Source organism: Ornithodoros turicata, unplaced genomic scaffold, assembly GCF_037126465.1.
Source record: "Ornithodoros turicata isolate Travis unplaced genomic scaffold, ASM3712646v1 ctg00000783.1, whole genome shotgun sequence".
Classification (NCBI taxonomy): Eukaryota; Metazoa; Arthropoda; class Arachnida; order Ixodida; family Argasidae; genus Ornithodoros; species Ornithodoros turicata.
This window is the reverse complement of record NW_026999401.1, coordinates 22,501-42,934: the sequence shown is the minus strand read 5'-3', so window position 1 is coordinate 42,934 and position 20,434 is coordinate 22,501. Positions and strand designations below refer to the sequence as shown.

The 20,434-nt window shown below is 43.8% G+C and overlaps 1 long non-coding RNA gene and 1 other non-coding gene across 2 annotated transcripts; one reads left to right on the top strand and one right to left on the bottom strand.

Annotated features, from left to right (window-relative positions):
* Positions 1 to 347: 347 nt before the first annotated feature.
* LOC135374866 (uncharacterized) lies at positions 348 to 1,768 on the bottom strand. Its single transcript, XR_010417130.1, has 3 exons — positions 1,395 to 1,768; positions 839 to 929; positions 348 to 415 (listed from the first exon to the last, which is right to left on the bottom strand). It is a non-coding gene; the product is annotated as an uncharacterized LOC135374866 (long non-coding RNA).
* Positions 1,769 to 19,923: 18,155 nt separating this feature from the next.
* On the top strand, positions 19,924 to 20,026 carry LOC135374894 (U6 spliceosomal RNA). The gene has a single exon (XR_010417145.1). It is a non-coding gene; the product is annotated as a U6 spliceosomal RNA (small nuclear RNA).
* The last annotated feature ends 408 nt before the right edge of the window (positions 20,027 to 20,434 follow it).

The following is a 20,434-nucleotide window of genomic DNA, read 5'->3' as shown; positions in this document are numbered from 1 at the left end:
CCGAAGATGTCTCATAACGGCCAAATGTCAAAATGTGTATTGTAACCTGCATTGATATGCAATGTCGCAGCCAGGTATGGATATATATTCAGCAGGGTATAAGCCATGCACTGTGCCCTTAGGGCCCTTATCATATTTATATACACATATTGCGAGACAAACGGTATGTTATCATACCACAGCACAATGCAACATATTGTGTAATGTGTACTCCCACAAGGTAGTGTAGGCTGTGAAGCAGGTTACTATGTGGAGTTAGCTACTTGTAGAGAGCTAGATGAATATTGGCTTTGTTGTGACGCTTTTGGAGCCATCCTACAGTCACTGGCCAAGACAGAACACCTATCTCAGTCGATGTCAGTTTATTTCCATTCGCCTTACAATGATACAATTCTTGCTTCTGGAATGAGTAAACCTGCAAGAAGCGATGAGCAACCATGAATAGGCTAGAATATTAAAAAAAAAAAACATCAAGCATTTGTCTCTACATGGCTCGTTTTAATGTGCACAAGCTGCACACGTGTTGATACCCGTCTGCTATTTCATACAAGGTTAACATAAATATTCATTTAGACAAAAGAATGACAAGCCTTAAAAATGTGACTTCCAGGTAAACACAGAGCATGACCATGATATGAATATAGGTTCAGTAGTTCATTCCCTTAATGGAAACATGTGAATATCAAATAGTAATACATTACAATTCATGAAATGATGCATGCATAACTTTCCATTTCTGGTTTCTTTTTTATAAAAGTAGTGCACGAATTAACATTCGTGCACTACTACAAAATTTCTCACTTCACAACAGAACCTTATGATGATCTTAACAGCTCACCTCTTCGCCAGGACTCCCTGGGCAGCAACATCCTATTAGCCATGTTGTTGTTTTTCTTTTTCGGAATCTTTCGTGCAGCCACATACCATGCCTGGAATGGAAAACCAGCTATAAATAACAGTGTATTTGAATGACTTCCTCTTGAAGTATTTATTCTAATCAGATATGCTTTGTGCCTACTATGGTGCGCGAAGGCACGTAAGTACAACATTTGCAGACGTTCGACGTAAGCAGTTCTTGGAGATCAATTCAAGTACGCCGACTTGCGCTTTTATTTTTGAAGAAATACGACGACAAATTTTAACAAATGAAATATGGCTCACAATGATACGAGTAAATGCTGCTGTACGGTGATGCATTATCGGTATCTTATCGTCTTCGAATAAATTTGTTGTTCCTAAACGCGCAACCAACTAGAAACGGCGCAAACCTACGAACGGATACCGAGTTACAGGCACTTCAGCTGTTTTGATTAATTTAAATTACTCTTATGAGAATCCAACTATGTGTGGACAGCACACTACTAAGACAGGCAATCTACGAAAGCATTACTCACCAGAATTCCTGCTTGACTTGGTCTTGGTCAACACTGCGCGATATACGTTGGGGCTGTGGCGATTCATTCAACTCGATTTTTACCGGAACAACAGGCGCTGCTCGAAAGACAACGACGGAAAATAGAGAGCCGCTATAAAGTCCGCTAATTTGCACATTACAGCACTACAAAGCGATATATGAACACATCGTAAACAGCAACCACTCGCTCACACACACAAGAAACGAGGTACCCAACGTTGCTAGACACCATCCGAACTCCGAAGTGAGAGTAGCAAAACAACAAGATATCAAAACACGAAAGGAAGAGTATTGATCCCCCCTCCTTCTATAGCATGCAAAACGTGATTTGCGCTGAGATGAACATATATGTTCATGACGCGAGTAATTTTCACTTTTCACTGATCCAAAGGAGGTCACGTGGGATTGCTCGACGTTTGCGAAATCAACAATGAAAATGGCGAAACGAAACTTGTGAATCGTTCATTTGCTCTTCATGGTAGCTGCCAAAAAATCGAATCAAACTTATGGGACACTGGATTACAGGTATGTTGGCATCTTTTTCATTCCTGCATATCATTATACTATGCGTGAATACATGGTGTCATGTCATGGGTGTCATGTCTCACGATGCTGGGGAAGTAGTTGCAAGGGGAAGTGTGCATGGTTCTAGACTTTTAATTTTTGATCGCGTAATCGAAATATCGGCACCTCTCGCATTGTGGCTTGCATGTGACCAACCAAGTGCTGTTCCCTTACTAGCGCTTCCTACAAACGACAAAACGAAACATGTGGGAATGTATATTTTTGATTACTCATATGTAACAAGAAAATGTATCGTTTTCAGGTTGCTGCCACTACTCCATGTGCCCGCAATTGTCTTGCGTGTATGATTACACTAACGGCGTCGCCCACCACGGCGGAAGTGTTTTGCGTACACGCGTTTCAGCATGAAGCCTGCAGGTAACATCTGATGTTTACCCTTCGGATATTCTGAATTTACATATTGTAGCTTAGAAGAATTCCGAATGCCCAGAGTGACACACACTTTTAACATTGTGACATCAGTGCAATGGCATAAGCTCTAATGTAGTGCCCCACGAAAATGAACAAGGGGTAGTGGTTTATCCAGAATCCCAAGCACGAGAAGGGTGTTGGAAAAAATTGTTGGAATAGTTACGTCATTACAGCTTAACATATCATTACAGACATATCTGAAGCTGAAATCGCAAGGGCACCCCCTGTAGGGGGTGCACAGGCAAAAAAGTTAGGGGGGTCTGGATAAAGCACTGACGAGGGGGACTCCTCCACCCCATGTCAAGCCTCATAAAACACCTCCTGAAATAGTTTCCTGGCTATGCAGCTGCATTGTTATGACGTAATTGTCATTGTTGTCCATAATTCTTGAATATGTTTCGAATATATGAAAAAAAAAAGTCTGCTTGACAGCATATGTCTTATAGTCATCATCAAACAAGAGCATATGTCATTTTGTTCAGTGGCTTATGTACTTTTTTGTAAATTTCAGGTGGACATAAATTGTAGAAGGCAGCTAGTGGGGGAGAAGATCATGGTCATGGTCATGTGACTCCTGGAGCTCCCAGTGGGCTCCCTTGTGGACAATGCTCACTTTTCTGAACACACACACACACACAGTTTGCTCACAGAACCAACGAGTAGGATGTTGCTTGAATACTGAGAGAAAATGGCGTAACATATACAAATATCGTGTGACACATATGACAATAAAAACATTTTTCACGAGGGATGCATGAAACACTGTCGCAATATTGTGTGCATGAACCATTGTGTGTGACACAACCCCTGGGGGCACACCGCCTCGGACACTTTTTGGGAAGCATAAAACACAGTATATACAGAGCTACTATGGTGGATGCTTCTTTTTTCTTTTTGGCCGTTATGAGACATCTTCGGCCGTAATGAGACTACCTTCGGCCGTATTGAGACTTTGGCCGTAACGAGACACTTGGGGATTAAAGGATTTTCGGCCGTAATGAGACTTTCGGCCGTAATGAGACTTCGGCCGTAATGAGACTCGGGCCGTAATGAGATGTTACCCCGACTGACAGTCTTGTCCAGAAGGTCGCTCGTCGACTCAATGACCAGTGGGAAGAATGGACACATCATCCCCTGCAAGCTTTTGTCTTTTGCTGTCTGGACAGCTAGCGGGAAGAAGGGGTGTCCTTTGTGAACGCCTGCCGGAAATCCGTCGATACGTCCGCGAATGTTGTCACAGCTAGATAGCTTTCTCTGAGAAACTGGGGGAGTGATATGGAAGTTTATTAAAAGAAAAAGGAAAGATCAGCCAGACAAAGGTCAGCTAGCTATTAAAACAACATGAAAACAAAATATAACGAAAATAAAGAAGAAACAGATAATGCACAGTGAAACTGTGTACCACTGGGCATTCAGGCAATCACGTGGTGTTCATAAGGCCCGAAGCTTGGATAATGCTGAGGAGGGCAGGGGTGAGAAAGTGGCTTGGGTTGATGTTCAGTTGCTGATTAGCATACTCGCGCTCTTGGCAATGCTGTTTTGCGGTAGCGCTTACCGCGTTCTTCTAGAGAATAAACTCCTATCATCATACTTTATTTTCGGTTAGGTTTCTATTGTTAGGGTTCTATTGTGTTTCTATTGTTCTAAACCCCAGCGGCTATTGAGGGGCGGTACTTGTTCGTTCTGTAGATTATATCCTGTTAGCCCGCATGCTAGTATATGTTTCCTTTGCTTCCATTTGACTGCAGTCATTCTCACTTCGTTTTGTCGGCGTAGGGTCGCAATGTTGGCTTCAACGGGAACCGCATTCATACCTTTTATTTTCGCGCGGTTCACGTTTGTTTTGCCATATACGGGTGTTGGATCTTCCATCGTTTGCTTGGGTTCACTGTGAGCAGTCGCCTAGCAGTGCCGGTAGCGCCTAGTGCGCTGCCGCTCCCTCGTGTATGTCGGCAGTCTCAGTTACGGTTTACAGTTGTCCAATTCGTATAGTACTTGATACGGCGGGTATCGTGGCTCTAGCGGTGTCCAGTTCATCAGCGTCTGATAGTGTCTGCGCGTGGTCAGCCGATGGATATTGTCGGGCATGTGCCTTCGCCTGATATACGGTCCGCATCGTGAAAGAAAAAAAAAAGAAAAGAAAAATTGCAATCTTTCCGCGAAATTTTTTCTTCGCGTTTTCTTATTTGCATGCTAGTCGACATGCACTTCATTTCCCCTTTCTGTCACAATAATCACAGCATATTCCCAGAATTCTGTCGCCATGTTCAGCGATCCTTTGCTTAAGTTCGATGATAAGTATCGCCATGATCGCTATCACGTTCTCCTGATCGTCAATAGCTGGAAAGAGCGTGTAAAAGGGTTACGCAAAAAGGCTAGTCACGAAAAATTAGAACCTGATTAACAAATGCAAACTTGCGCTAACTTGCAACTTGCTAACTTGCAAATGCGAGTTGTTTGCATTCGTTAATTTCTGGGCGTTTGAGGCTTACTTGTCTGTGTCGTCCCTAATTGTTGGCTTGCCTCGGCCAAATCTCGTTGTTTAGAACCTGATGGTGGACAGGAAGAAGAAGAATATGGATCGAAACCTGAACCTTTGCCATATGTTGTCAACTTTTAGCAAATGAGCCAGGTGCTACCAAACGAAAGCAGAGGCGTCCAGCTGGCGTGATACGCCAAAGCGCTCTGCACCAACAGTGACATGATATGGCATGATATGACAGAGATAGAGACGAGACGAGTCCCATGTGCGTAAGAAAACGTTCAAGAGTTTCGACGGTCAAACGCTCTAGCGATGAGTTGAATTAGTCCCAATTGTATAACACTCTCAAGCTCAACCCCAACAACACAAGGACACAAGGCTATCCAATGGATATCCGATGTACGTCAGAAGTTGGATGTTGGGATATCATGCGGATTACGAGTTTCGTCCGATATATGTACCCTCACAGGTCCAAGTGAGGGAATAATAAGGTGTCCTCTTCGACGTCCGACAAAGATCCAGCCCGGCAACACGCGGCTCTCCATAGGATATCGTATGTACGTCTGACGCTGGATGTCGGGATTTCCTAGGGGTAACGAGAGTTTCGTCCAATACGTATGTGTAGGCACACATGTCCAAGTGAGAGAAAGGAGTCCTCTGGGACGTCCGAAAGACATTCATAGGAACGTTAAGCGGACGATGGAGGGACGTTTTTTGAACATTCCTCCCAGGTATAGTGCTAAAAAAAGCAGGCATAATATATTCTTGGACTACAATTAATGGGTAGCACAATATATGCTACGCTCGGAGCCTTGTGGAGGTCTCCAACGGGAAAGTCCCTCATTTTCTCGGCTCCCATCGTTCGTTGTTCGCTTTGAGTCAGTTCGCTGACGTATTGTGCGCACTTGCCAAGTTCGAATATTCCAAGAAACACTACTATGCTATGGTTCTTTGATGTTTCCGGTGTCAGGCACGAAATGGGAAGACGGCGGGGTCCCGCTGGTCGCTAACTGCCGTTGATGACAAAGTCGCGGTCCAGATGACAGGACAGATGTTGAATAAAAGTACGGATCAGCAGGCATGTTACCAAAGGCAAGATAGACGTTTATTAATGCTTTAGGTTGGTAAAAGGCCGAGTTCAGAGATGGTGATACTCGACGCTGGCCGGTGAACTCTCGTGGCCTCTCTCGCGCCCATCGCTTTTGCGGATGGGCGATGCCACGATGAAGACGATGATTGGACAGCGGCGGTGATGACGATGCTGCTGCTGCTCACATGACCTCCGCGTTGAAGGATGAACTGTCCTCAGGAGGCACTTTATTAAAACATCTCTGGGTCTTCCGGTCGAGAGGTCTTGAGGTTGTGAGGTGGTCTTGAGTCGCTGATGGATTCAAGTCTGCTTCGACTTTGGCGGTCTTGGTTTTTCGGGTCCGGGTTGATTCCTGGCCTTCTCCAGAAGATGTTTGATGTTCAGCAAGAACAAACAAAGAATGAATAAACATGAGACGTCACTCGCATGCCAAGCTACGCCAACGAGGCCTGGTACGATCACGTGGAGTGTAATTGGTCAAAACCAGGAATGCAATGTCCGCAACTCACTAGACACGCTACGATAACGAGGCGGGTTACGCTAACTCTGAGTAGCAAAAGTGAGAAAACGAGTGATGTTTTGTCCTGGTAGAGCGACTGATTTCTCCGAGAGACGTCAGTGCCACGTATTCCACCGTAACTGCGTACGACTAATGTGGAAGTTAAAAACGAACCCTGGCTAACACTATTTTAGTGATGGAAGCCATGACGCGACGTAAATGCATGGCGTTCTACTCAGAGAGACCGCTAATCAGCCAGCGAGCATGCTCTGCGGAACAGAGGAAAAGCAAGAGCTAAAGAATGTTGCTGAGCTGGGAGAGGTTACGGCTTCAAGGACAAATCCGGAAGAGTCCTATTATGCTTCGAAATGGAGATAACGGAGACTAAAGAAAAATACGAAAAAAAAATGCTGCAGCAAATCGGGACCCAAACGAAATTTACAACGTGCCTCATGCCGGGACGAATGAAATTGGAACGATCTTGCTTCGTAACAGAATGGAAAGCAGATTAGCCTGTCGACTGCGCCATGTCAGGCACGAAATGGGAAGCCGGCATGGTCCGCTGGTCGCTAACGGACGGGGATGACAAAGTGCTGGTCCAGATGACGTCCCCATTTGGCCAGGACAGATGTTGAATTAAGGTACGAGGCAGCAGGCATGTTACCAAAGGCAAGATAGACGTTTATTAATGCTTTAGGTTGGTAAAGAGATGGTGATGCGTCGACGTTGGCCGGTGAACTCTCGGGGGGGGGGGGCGACGCCACGATGAAGAGGATGATTGGACAGCGGCGGTGATGACGATGCTGCTGCTTCTCACACCGGAAGAGAACAGGCGCGCTTATATGGTACCACAACCTTAGGCCAGGGGAAGATTATACTCTCAGCGCTACCATCACTTTTTCTTGATGAAATTCCATGTTCCGGTTTCACTCACGGCATGTTGCATATATATATATATATATATATATATATATATATATAGCTCTGGGTAGCTGCTCAGCTATGTCAGCTCTGGGTAGCTGCGCATCGTTCGGAATTGGCAAACCAGGGGTCACTCAGCGAGCGATATACACCTGGGAGGGTGACTGAGCTGCAGGTGTATATCGCTCGCTGAGTGACCCCTGGTTTGCCAGTTCCGAACGATACGCAGCTACCCAGAGCTGACGAGCCGCAAACACGGGGAAACACGTGTCCTCTGGTGCTGTCGCATCGTTCCATGAGTATCTGCTTCTCTGCGTGCAGCCATAGAAGCCATCTTAATCTGTAATTTTGAATTTCAAACACGTCTAGTGTAATCTACTTGTTTCTTTAATGGCTTTTTTTTTCGCATTATATATATATATATATATATAGAATAGAAACTTGGGAGGGCGGTTGACCACGAGAATGAAATAAGCAGGAAAAATCAGAAGACGACAAAGAGCTTACAGGAAAACACAAAGGGGAGTTTATTAACACATATAGGGATAGGGGTCGACGTTTCGGCAGTCAGCGCTGCCTTCGACGGGACTGTGTCGGGACTGTGACGGGACTTCCCGTCGAAGGCAGCGCTGACTGCCGAAACGTCGACCCCTATCCCTATATGTGTTAATAAACTCCCCTTTGTGTTTTCCTGTAAGCTCTTTGTCGTCTTCTGATTTTTCCTGCTTATATATATATATATATATATATAATTTCTTGTTGTTTGCCAATCCCATGAAGATTATAATATATATATATATATATATAATATATATATATATATAATGAAAAGAACCCCAACAGAGGCTGTCCTATGAATATCCTATGTACGTCAGAAGTTGGATGTTGGGATATCCTGGAGATAACGAATTTCGTCCGATATTGTACACATACATGTTCGAGTGAGTGAAAGAAGGAGACCTCTGAGACGTCCGAAAGATATCGATAGGGACGATAAGGGAACGAGGGAGGGACATTTTATGAACATTTCTTCCAGCTAATGCTCCTAATAAAGCAGGCATAATATATTCTTAATTTTAAAGCACACGTGAAATACTACTAATGTGAATTGCGCACATGCTACTAATGCGAATAATTTAATTAATCTAACGATAATTTTGGACTACATTAAATTTATAGTTAACACAGTAAATGATATCCCCAGAACTTCACAGACTTCTTTGGGAGGGCCCCCCAATTTCTCCGCTCTCATATCTTTCATTGTTCGCTTTGTGTCGGTTCGCTGACGCGTTTGTGCACTTGCCAAGTTCAAATATACCAAGAACCACGACTATGCTGGTTCTTGGATGTTTCCTAAAAGGAAAAGGCGTGTTTATAGGGCACAATAACCGTAGGGGAGGGGGATTATACTCTCATAGCTATGGCCACTTTTTCTGGTCAGTTATGTTTCCTAAAATGGTGAAATTCCTGATTCCGGTTTCAGACACCGGCATGCTATCCCTTAATTCTTAACTACCTATCCACATTAACTGTGCAAACAATTCTAGTTTCACTAAATATGTCACATCCAACGCTCGAATCTCACTGACAAAACAAAACTATGTCAGGGTTAAGCAGCGCGGAACGCTGGATGTCTGTAGGGCGTCCCTGGGGACTCATTTCTCCACTTGCACCTGTGACCATACACTCTAAATCTTTTCACACCTTTAAAGGTGTAATAACGTGCATCACGCACGCCTTTTTAGGTGTAATTTTCGTAACACCATAATGGAGCACGGTTTCGCACAAATTTTCTTTACTCGAGTGTTGTCTGTCCTTCAAAAATTCAGTCTTGCAACATCTCAACATTGTTCAACAGTATTGTAGACACTTGCGCGTGCTCGATTATCGATAGCGATGCATATATGCATTAGCTCGTACCTACGACATCCAAGACATAATGAAAGCAAGATTTGCACTGGCACTTGATCTTTAGTAATGCTTTCCAAATCTTGCAAAATATCATCCTGGGGATGCAATGTTACGCAACCAGGTTGAATGTTCATATTGCACACCTTTAAAGGTGTGAAAAAGTTTACAGTGTACGTATATGTCGGACGAAACTCGTTATCCCCAGGATATTCCAACATCCAGCTTCAGACGTATTTCGGATATGTGTTGTTGGGGTACAGATCATCGCGTCTGTTCGTTCCTGGATATCCTAAGGATATCATCTCCGCACTTTAGTTTTTTTTCATCCACGCTGGATATCGCACGGATATCCATCAGACAGACGAATCCGACCACGGACGTTAAAACGCTAATCGTACATCTAGTGGATATTCGCTGTTGTTGGGGAAGGGACTTGCTGTAACCGTGCCTAGGATATGGTTAAACGCAAGAAGGAAAGTCGTCGCTCGTGACTGGAAGAGGACATGTCCCGTTGTCCAGAAGCGTGCCACTGGTTAGACAATCGGGTGTGTTATCGTGCCTAATCTTCAACGGAAGCGCGTCTTAGAAGCATTTAGATGTAGCAGCCGGCGTAGCGAATCTTCTCGTGACCAGCTTACACCACGAGGGATGGTTAATTCCGTAGCGAGGACCATATGGCTCTAAGGTAGTTATCTGCAACTTCCACAGATCGACTACACTAAGAGAATTTACCTGCAGCGAAAATTGAAGGCTATAAAGCCGTGTATGGGCAAATAAATAAAAGAAACGAATAACAACCGACCGAACAAGTTCATAAACAAGTATGGGTAAACGGGATACGCACAGTCATGTCCATGATTACCCTGGGCAGCGATAGCATCAGCATCTGCTGCCTCATTTCCTGCAATGTGTCCAGGAACTCATTGGAAGATAATATCAAGCCCAGCCGGAAGGAAGCGGTGGTGACGATCGATTGCAATTTGGAGGCGTTAAAAATCTGCCGATCGGAGCCCCAGTCGATAAAGCAGTACCATGGGTGATAGAAAAAATACGCAGTGAACGGCATGGCCAACGCTGTAGACGAGAGCATCCCCAATGACAATTTCACGTACTATGGTGTACATCAGGCAGTTATTCGTGAGTCGAGTAGCACAACCAGTTGTGTTCGATGTATCGTCGCACTAGCCAGTATAATTGTCGTCGCTTAACGACAATCTCGCTAGTTGTCCTAATTTGACAACGGATCTTGTAGCACTGCTGTTATACTTCAGAAGTCCCCGTATTGTGCTGGTTGAGGACGTGGAAAAAGCTTTGCTGTAAACTGAAGCAACAATATACAGGGTGTCTTTTTTTAGGCGACACAGATTTTTCATAAAAAAACTGCAAGGGCTATAGACATGCTGTTTTCACTAATACCAACTCTGGGCCGGTGGACGTTCTTGGCCATATGTTGCTCAACCGTCAAATCACTAATTACCTAAAAATCTTTAATTAACTTTTTAATTACAAAAGCTACGAAGTTGTCCCAATGAGAACATCTTTTGCTTTCGGTGACCTGATATCGTAGCCGTTTTCAGAACAAATCGCCCCATTATCATCAGGTTTCTCTCTACGAAAGTCAAAGATAACGTTCTTTTTAAAAGCAGTGCTCTCCGTGGAACAAATATGTCTGTTTCTCAGGATTATTCCGCCGCTACACGACGTGCCAGAAGTAAACTAATTGAATATGGACGTTCACTGGGCGTTCCTTTCAGGCTCCGCTTTGATAAATTGCACATTAGAGATAAATGCTATATGTTTGACCATGCTAATGACAATGTCCACGAAGTCCAACCATAGCTAGCCGCTGCCGCTACATATGACACTCATATCTGCGAACTGCCACGGACAATATCAATCATCTCCGCCAATGTTCGGAGCATTGCAAATAAACATGATGATGTATGTAGTCTTGTTTACGACTCTTCTTGTGATCTTATCGCTCTCACTGAAACTTGGTTATCCCCAGATATTTGTAACAGTGAAATATCTTCATTGTATCCGTCCTTTAACATTTTTCGGTGTGACCGTAATCAACGTCGTGGGGGTGGTGTGTTGATTGGAGTAAAGTGTGACCTTCAGTGTATGGAAGTGAAAGTGTCGTCACCCTTAGAAATGTGCTGGGTCAGCATGCCGTTTGACTATGTGTCACTGTTAATAGGTGTGTTTTACAGGCCTCCCGATTACGCTGATTTTGTACCTTTGTTCGCCGAAGCGTTATCACTGCTAAAGTCCCGCTTCTCCAGTGCCAAGGTTTGCATATTTGGTGATTTCAATTACCCCGGTATTGACTGGACAGTACCATGTGGTACGTCCCCTGAGGAGTCACGCTTTGTTGATGTATGCATGAGTTTTGGCCTATCGCAGTTGGTTTGTGAACCTACTCGAGTCTCGTCCTCATCTCAATCCATTCTTGACTTAATACTAGTCACTGACCCTTCCATCCTCGGTTCTGTTTCATTGCCTTTGAGTCTTAGTGACCATAAAGCAATTCACGTGCCACTACGCTTACCCCGCCCTGCCAGGCAGAGAGTACGTAAGACTATAAAGTTATACGAGCGGGCTGATTTTTCATCCATCAATAATGAACTTTTTTCATACTATGCAACTTTTCGTAGTCTGTTCGACACGCGTTCAGTAGAGGAGAATTGGCGGCTCTTCCGCAGTACACTCAACCATCTGGTTGAGACTTACGTTCCATCAGCGGTTATCCGGGCACCCGCAAGAGCACCATGGTACTCTAATTGCCTAAACAAACTGAACAATAAGAAAAAGCGCTTGTATCGATTGGCAAGGCGTACTGGCACTGAATCCGCTCATTTAAGGTATCAAGAGTGCTCCCGACAGTATTTAAGTGCCCTACGCAAGGCCAAACGTGCCTTTTACACCACCCACCTCCCCAACTTGCTTTCTTCTAACCCAAGTAAATTTTGGAAGGCTATTAACCCATCACAACCCGAGCAGCTACACGTCCTGGATTCAAACGGTTCTAAAGTTACTGGCATAGAGTGTGCTGCCAAGTTCAATGAAGCTTTTGCTAGCGTATTCACTAATGATACTGATTGTGTCATACCTGACTATATGGCCCCCATAGGCATCCTAACACCCATGAGTAAGCTCACAATATCTCGAGCAGGAATCATAAATATCATTGACAACCTAAAACTCTCGTCTTCATGTGGGTTGGATTGCATTAACTCCAAGATCCTTAAAAATACAAAAGAGGCGTCATCCTTGTACCTGCGTGACATTTTCACTCAGTCACTCGATCACGGGTATGTGCCTCACGACTGGCGTCTGGGGAAGGTCATTCCTGTTCATAAACATGGCGATAAGACGTCTCCTTTGAATTATCGCCCCATATCTTTAACAAGCATATGCTGTAAAATCCTAGAGCACATAATCTATTCAGCTGTCTCTTCTCATCTCGAATCTAATAATTTTTTTCATGAACACCAACATGGATTTCGCAAGGGTTACTCCTGTGAAACACAGCTATCTTCTTTTGTCTTTGATGTTGATTCTCACATGGATCGTGGTATTCAAACGGATGCAGTCTTTCTTGATTTTAAGAAAGCATTTGATTCCGTTTCTCATATTATGCTAATACGCAAACTCTCATCGCTTAATATCCACCCTACTGTACTACGCTGGTTTCAGAGTTATCTCAGTGATCGTTCACAGGCAACCCTTGTAAATGATTGTCTTTCTCCTTTCCTTCCTGTTTCCTCCGGTGTCCCACAGGGTTCCGTCCTTGGCCCACTATTATTCCTCATCTATATTAACGACCTGCCAGGTAGACTCTCATCCTGTGTCAGGCTTTTTGCCGACGACTGTGTTGTCTATCGCTTCGTAACATCCTCTTCTGACCAATTATGCCTTCAGCAAGACCTAAGTTCAATTTTCTCATGGTGCTCCACATGGCTTCTTTCTCTCAATTCTTCTAAATGTTCCTATGTTCAGTTCTCTCGCTCCAGGTCACCGCTCCCTTACCAGTACCACGTTGGCCATTCTCCTATACCACAGTCGTCTTCGTATAAATACTTAGGACTCCATCTCTCCTCAAATCTCTCCTGGTCGGATCACATCCGTAGTGTTGTGCGTGATGCCAATCAGAAACTCGGCTACATACGCCGTAACCTTCGTTGCGCACCCTCCAATGTCAGACGCTTGGCCTACCTAACATTAGTTAGGCCCAGGCTTGAATATGCGTCAAGCGTCTGGGATCCGCACCATGCTAACCTCATCTGCCTTCTTGAGTCCGTTCAAAACCGCGCCACTCGTTTCATCCTTTCAGACTATTCCTATCCTTCTAGCATCTCATCACTTAAGTCTTCTCTGGACCTTCCGCCTCTCGTAACTCGCAGAAGTTTCTTCCGTCTTTCCCTTTTTCACAAATTTTATTCCAGCCCATCTATACGACCATCTTTCATCACAGCCGCACCTTACATCTCAGGCCGATTAGACCACACATGTAAGGTTGAACCAATCACTTGTCACACTTCCCACTTTTTGTATTCTTTTTTTCCACATACGATTGCCGATTGGAATGACCTTCCTCAATCCTTAGTCACCTCGCCTAACCATCAAACTTTCCGCAGAAACTTGGCATCATATCTACACATTTAGTGAGAAAGCATTATTTCATCTCTTGTATGTATGTGAACTTTGTTATTACCTTAACTATTTTGTGCAGTGTATGTGCTGTTTCATGTACTAATGTTACATATATTGTACGTATCCCCCTCATGTATCGCCCTAAGGGCTCTTTGAGGTATTTACATAAATAAATAAAATAAAAACAAAAATCCGTTCGGTAGATCGGCTGCAAAAAATTCGTGAAGGAACACCATTTTTTTCTTTATTTTGTTCATTGTGCATCTTCGGAGACGCGTCTTTCCTTCGCCCCCAATGTGAGAGGGTGAAGGAGCCTCATGCGTCGCAGATGCCACCACGGTGCCGCCTCATGCGTCGAAGATGGGCTTTAACTTGCGGAAACAAAACAAAAACACGTGTATCGGGTTATGCTATCAGAATTGCCCATATCTTGGGTTGCATTTTCTGTTTTCTTTCAATCTTTTTCCGGAACGCAAGAGGCGACAGTGTGCTCTTTCGCCCTTTCACATTGGAGGTGAAGGAAAGACGGGTCTCCGAAGATGCGCAATGAACAAAATCAAGAAAAAAATGGTGTTCCTTCACGAATTTTTTGCTGCCGATCTACCAAACGGATTTTTGTTCTGAAAACGGCTGCGATATCAGGTCACCGAGAGGAACAGATATTCTCATTGAGACAACTTCGTAGCTTTTATGATTAAAAAGTTAATTAACGAGTTTTACGTAATTATTCATTTTGACGGGTGAGCAACATATGGCAAAGGACGACCACCGGCCCAGAGACGATAGAAGTGAAAACAGGATGTCTATAGCTCTTATAGTTTCTTAATGAAAACTCTGTATCGCCTAAAAAAAGACACCCTGTATACAGGCGCACAGGCGTGTTCCCTCTCAGGCGTCAATTAAACACGTGTTTGTTTTGTGTTTGTGGCTACATGGCTCGATAAACGGTTGTGTGAAAAAAAGTGTGTGAAAAGCACAATTGGTAGAGTCCTGGACCGGTAATTCAAAAGATGTGGGTTCCAGTCCTGCCGCTGGCTAACTTTTTCAGTGACTTCCTACTCTTTCTTCGTGTAATAAAGTACCACGTAAAACCCTGCCCCAAGTCTGCTCACAATATAGCTATCTCGAAAACCTTACTTTTGTTTCCTTTTTTTTTAAACTCGCGACCACTTGTTGTAACAAGAGTGAGTTCTCGAGTCAGGAGACTCATACCCCTGTCACACCAGAAACCGAATGACATTCCCAACCAGAGGTGGGCAAAACTCCTCACGGTCTTTGCCCTCACCTCAATTTTCCTGGACGGAGCTTTGTCCTCACCTCACTTCACCTCAACTACTTTTCGGAGAAGTTCCCTCACCTCACCTCACCTGAAAAAAAATTCAGATACTTTTCCTCGCCTGCCCTCACCTCAAATAATTTTTCAGAAAATTTTCCTCGCCTCACCTCACCTCAAAACCATTATCAGAAAAATTTCCTGACCTCACCTCACCTCAGCCTTTCCTGAAAAAATCTTTCCTCGCCTCACCTCACCTCAAAACCTTTTCAGAGAATTTCCCTCACCTCACCTCACGTCAGCCTTGCATAAAAAATTTTCCCTCACCTCACCTCACCTCACCTCAAATTCACCTCAGGGAGCCCTCACCCTCACAAGCCCTCGCGAGGGTGCCCACCTCTGTTCCCAACGAATGGCAATCGCACCGAATGTCATTCCTTTGTCTTCCATCGAGCTACACGAAGAAACAGAATGTCATTCGCAAATGATGTCAGTGTGTCGATAATTAAGACACCAGGGCCGAACATCTGAAACCTTATACAGATACATTAGTTATGTTTTTATTTATTTCGCTCGAAACTAGCGAAACGTTAGATTATTTCAGAGAATCGTTGCCTTTTCAAAGACACTTAATTGGCTAAGTACAGGTCCCGACAAAAGTTTACGGAACACGCGAGCGGTGTATTTTTTCCTCGGTACGACACCCTAGCGGCAAGCGGAAGCTGGCGAAATCAGGCCAGTTCACTGCCTCAGAGGGGTGGACGACTGCGCTCTTAGCGACACACAGCGGTAGTTTCGGTATGATTACTGCTGTACGTGCCCGCGAAGTGAGTTGGATTTAACGGTTGTGCTCGTCAACAACTCGTGACTAACGTCAGTTGTTTATCAATGTCAGCGTCAATTGCTTATCAGCTCGTCACGCGTCGTCCATAATAAAGCAACTGTTTACAAGATATCTTTCTTTCTCTTGTCTACATATCATAGCTTTCCAATAAAAGCAATGCACTGTAAAGTGTTGACACCATGATTCATCCTTATCACGATGATAGCGGCTGTCTCAACAATCGTTGAATCACGTGTTGTTGGCGAGCACAACAGTAAAATCCAACTCACTTCGCGGGCATATGCAACAGTAATCATACCGAAACTACCGCTGTGTGTCGCAAAGAGCGCAGTCGTCCACCCCTCTGAGGCAGTGAACTGGCCTGATTTCGCCAGCTTCCGCTTGCCGCTAGGGTGTCGTACCGAGGAGAAAATACACCGCTCGCGTGTTCCGTAAACTTTTGTCGGGACCTGTACCACAAGCAAAGACAACTAAGAAGCCTATATATCTGCACCGCACTTGGCAACGTGACGACTGGGAACGAGGGTAGTTATCCGCAAAAAAAGTTTTTAGCCCACTTATCTCTATGTATAAAGGCTGGATCGCGCATGGGAGAGAGGCTCGTGGGAAAGAGGCGTGCATTCGGGCCGCCATGTTGGAGGGCCCACTGGCGCCGGCTGCTCCCACAGGAAACAATAGGAAGCGATTTGATTTGGAGTATTTATTGCGGTTTAAACTGGCACGACATGCCCTTTAGTTTAACGGAAATTTAAAAAAAATACGGGCAGCCCCGCTTGAACTAAATGCAGACGACAGAATGCGTTGGGCCCACCAATATCGCGGCCGGTGACCACGCTGTGGAGCACCCTATGCGCGATCCAGCCTATACTATAGAGATCAGTGGTTCAGCCTTCCTTCCTTCGTGTGAAAAGTTATCAAATTTCTTGATAAAATATTGTAATACAACTTTTCCTTCGTCTTTCATTTTTTCGAGCGGTTTATCGTTGTTGTTTTTGCTACCTCTCTTCTGCGAGGGTATACGTTGTCGGTGCGAGAGGGAAAAACGAATGAGTTCCCCGAACTGAAATTTAAGGAAGGAGTTTAAGTCCGGTTCCGGCAGAAACTAACGGGACCTTAAGGTTTCGGTTTGGTTTGATGCTCTGCTACAAACCCCACAAAGGGTTCATGTAGGGTCGTGGGCGTACCGAGAGGGGTGGCAAAGGGAGCCGTCACCCCCCTTGCCCCCTCTGGACCCGAAGGTCTCTTGTGAAAATAGTGCACTTTTTAGTCATAGGTCTGAATTATTATACTCAGATGTCATAGTGAGAACCTGTGAACACCCACACAGCCCTCCAAGTCCGCCTCGTGAAAAAAAAAAAAAAAAACGTGACGAGGCAGGGGGGAGGCTACACGCTTGGGCCCAAGGAAGCCACAATCCCCCCCACCCCCGCTATAAAAAATCGTGGGAACACCCATGTGTAGGGTGGGCCACAAAATGGCACCAAGCGTTTTTTTTATTTTCTTGACAGAAGGCGTACGTATTCATGCATAACCAAAATAGACAAAAAAAGGTAAACCATTTGGTCAGACTCAAATGATCCCGCCAAGAAACTGCCGTAATTTTGTTACAACGGCCTGTGGCAACAAATTCCAGTCGCAAATGGTGCGTGGAAATGACGAATATTTGAAACAATATCAACGCGTGTAAGAATCTATGTCAATGTTATATATATATTCCACGCAATATTTGTTACAACTGAATGTCTCTGTCATAAATCTGTCCTAAAGCCGCGTAAATTTCCTGTTTGCTGTACGTTGGAATAGAAGTGCCGTAACCATTGAAAATAAATCTCAGTGCTTGATTTTGGACCCTTATTAACTCGTCATAATTCCTTTTAGGTAAACGGATCCCAAACAACCCGAGGTTTGTTTGCATCCCAAACAATGCCCAACGGATCCCAACAATCCCACAAAAAATATTTATACAAACTGAGTTTCGTTTCACATGTTAGAAAAATTAAATTTCGTCTTAAATACCTGCTCTGCGCTCTTCTAAATTATTTCTGTTGTTCGGCATTCCTTTGGTAGGCGTCACCATTTGAAAGTTGGCTCATTTTCGGCAATCATGTCCTCTACAGTACATGGACAGATTCCTTTGAAATCATTCAATCTGTATTTGTACCCCTATACATGTTTGTATTGTGTATTTTCTGTTCGTAATCTTTTGAAATTTATACACGAGCACTCCTTGTTTGGTTGAATTTGGTTATTGTTTGAGGAAATTTGTTCATCGTTTCACACTATTAGTAACAAACTGGCAACTTAATTACCGTGAGCAGACATTAAAATGTACGACGCAAGAAAAAAAAAGTGCCTGTTCTTCGGTAGACGACTGCAGGACAGACAAATGACCATCACTGAAAGCTCCTATCTGGATCTCCACCCGACATCCCATCACGGATGAGGACGTGATGATACTTTGAGGACGTCCTGAGGACCGCGAGTGTTCTAACCAGTCTTGGGAAAAGTTACTTTGAAAAGTACCTAGTTGAGCCAAAAAGTAGTTAAGTTATAGCTACAATTACATCGCGAAAATAGGTACTAGTTAAGTTACAGTTACTAGTTACAGTTACAAATTAGTTACTTTCAGAAAATTTAGTAATCAAGATGACGTATCAACTTTTATCGCATAATTACTTTTATTACACATATTTCCTGTACCAGCTGCTGCTCGAAGTTCGCATCACTGAGTTTGCCTCTCTTAATTGCGAAAATAATTGGGAAATCATTCAGGGCAGCTAGGGTGCTGCGGCTGCTGTAATTTTGTTACAACGGCTTGTGACAACAAATTCCAATCGCAAATGGTGCGTGGAAAAGACGAATATTTGAAACAATATCAGCGCGTGTAAGAATCTATGTCAATGTTATATATATATATTCCACGCAATATTTGTTACAACTGAATGTCTCTGTCCTAAATCTGTCCTGAAGCCGCGTAAATTTCCTGTTTGCTGTACGTTGGAACAGAAGTGCCATAACCATTGAAAATAAATCTCAGTGCTTGATTTCGAACCATGTTTAACTCGTCATAATTCCGTTTAAGGTATAAAGGGATCACAAACAGCCGAGGCCACACAAAATAGTTATACAAACTGAGTTTCATTTCACATGTTAGAAACCTTAAATTTCGTCTTAAATGTATGCTCTGCGCTCTTCTAAATTATTATTATTCTTATATTGCTTATTATATTGCTCTTATAAATTTGCTCTCCGCTTTCCGATATATCTCTCCCACTGTATAGAACTGCTGACAGAAACTATGTGACGCATAGCTGCGGTCAACAGCTGATAGTCCTTTCAATCTCGTTCACCTCCCAAGTCACAATATGTTTCATGCACGAATGTCCAACGTATAATACGATACGAAGTGAATGTCGAGAGCACGAGACAGCGCAAGGCATCTTCTCCGCATACGATAACAAGGTCGTCGGGGCAGTACCGCTTGCGGTGCTGTTCCGGGAAGATCTTTTCTTGATCTTCTCCGCATTACGTTGCTGCTTCTGGAGAAAGTCCGCTTTACGGCACTCTCGTGTTAATTAGAGCCTGGAAACCAGCATTTCTTACACTGAAATTAAAAAAAAAATTGTGTAATGCTTGAATAAAAAACTAACTATAAACTAACTAAATAAATAATAAACTAATAATAAACTATAATAAAGTAACTCCAAAACATGGATCACTTTATAGCTTATTTTAAAATTGAAGCGGATACTTATCAAACTAATCTTACGACGCCGCCGCGAAGGAATCACGTGCCTCATCCCAGTATAAATAACGGTTCGGGGTGCCACTTATTTCGTACTTCCAAAGTACATATACTAAAATTGGAACGATACAGAGAAGATTAGCATGGCCCCTGCGCAAGGATGACACGCAAAATCGTGAAGCGTTCCACATTTTTTTCTAAATGCTACGGCTGACACTATGAGTTATCGGAGTTAGCATTTTCAATGCAACAATTGCCGCAGATACAATTATGTTATGTGTACGGTTCCTCGCACTGGATTTTTATTTTAAGGCGGATTCGCCGTATGTTTTTGGCTTGTATTTCTTTCAGTGAAATCGGCGTTTTTCCGTGACTTTTCTGGCATGTATACGTACATGGTTTTCCTTGCAGTTATCGACTAATATAAATCGTAACGTAGTTTCAAAACTGCGTGTCAACGCAGCCTTAAAGCGAAAAACCAGTGCGAAATTAGCCCCTGTGAAACATCACAAAAAGAACACTGTTGTGTTTTTCCTTTTCTTTTTTTTTTTGCCGATAAATCCCCCACCCCCTACAGCGAAGTGGTGGTACTTAAATCGTCAA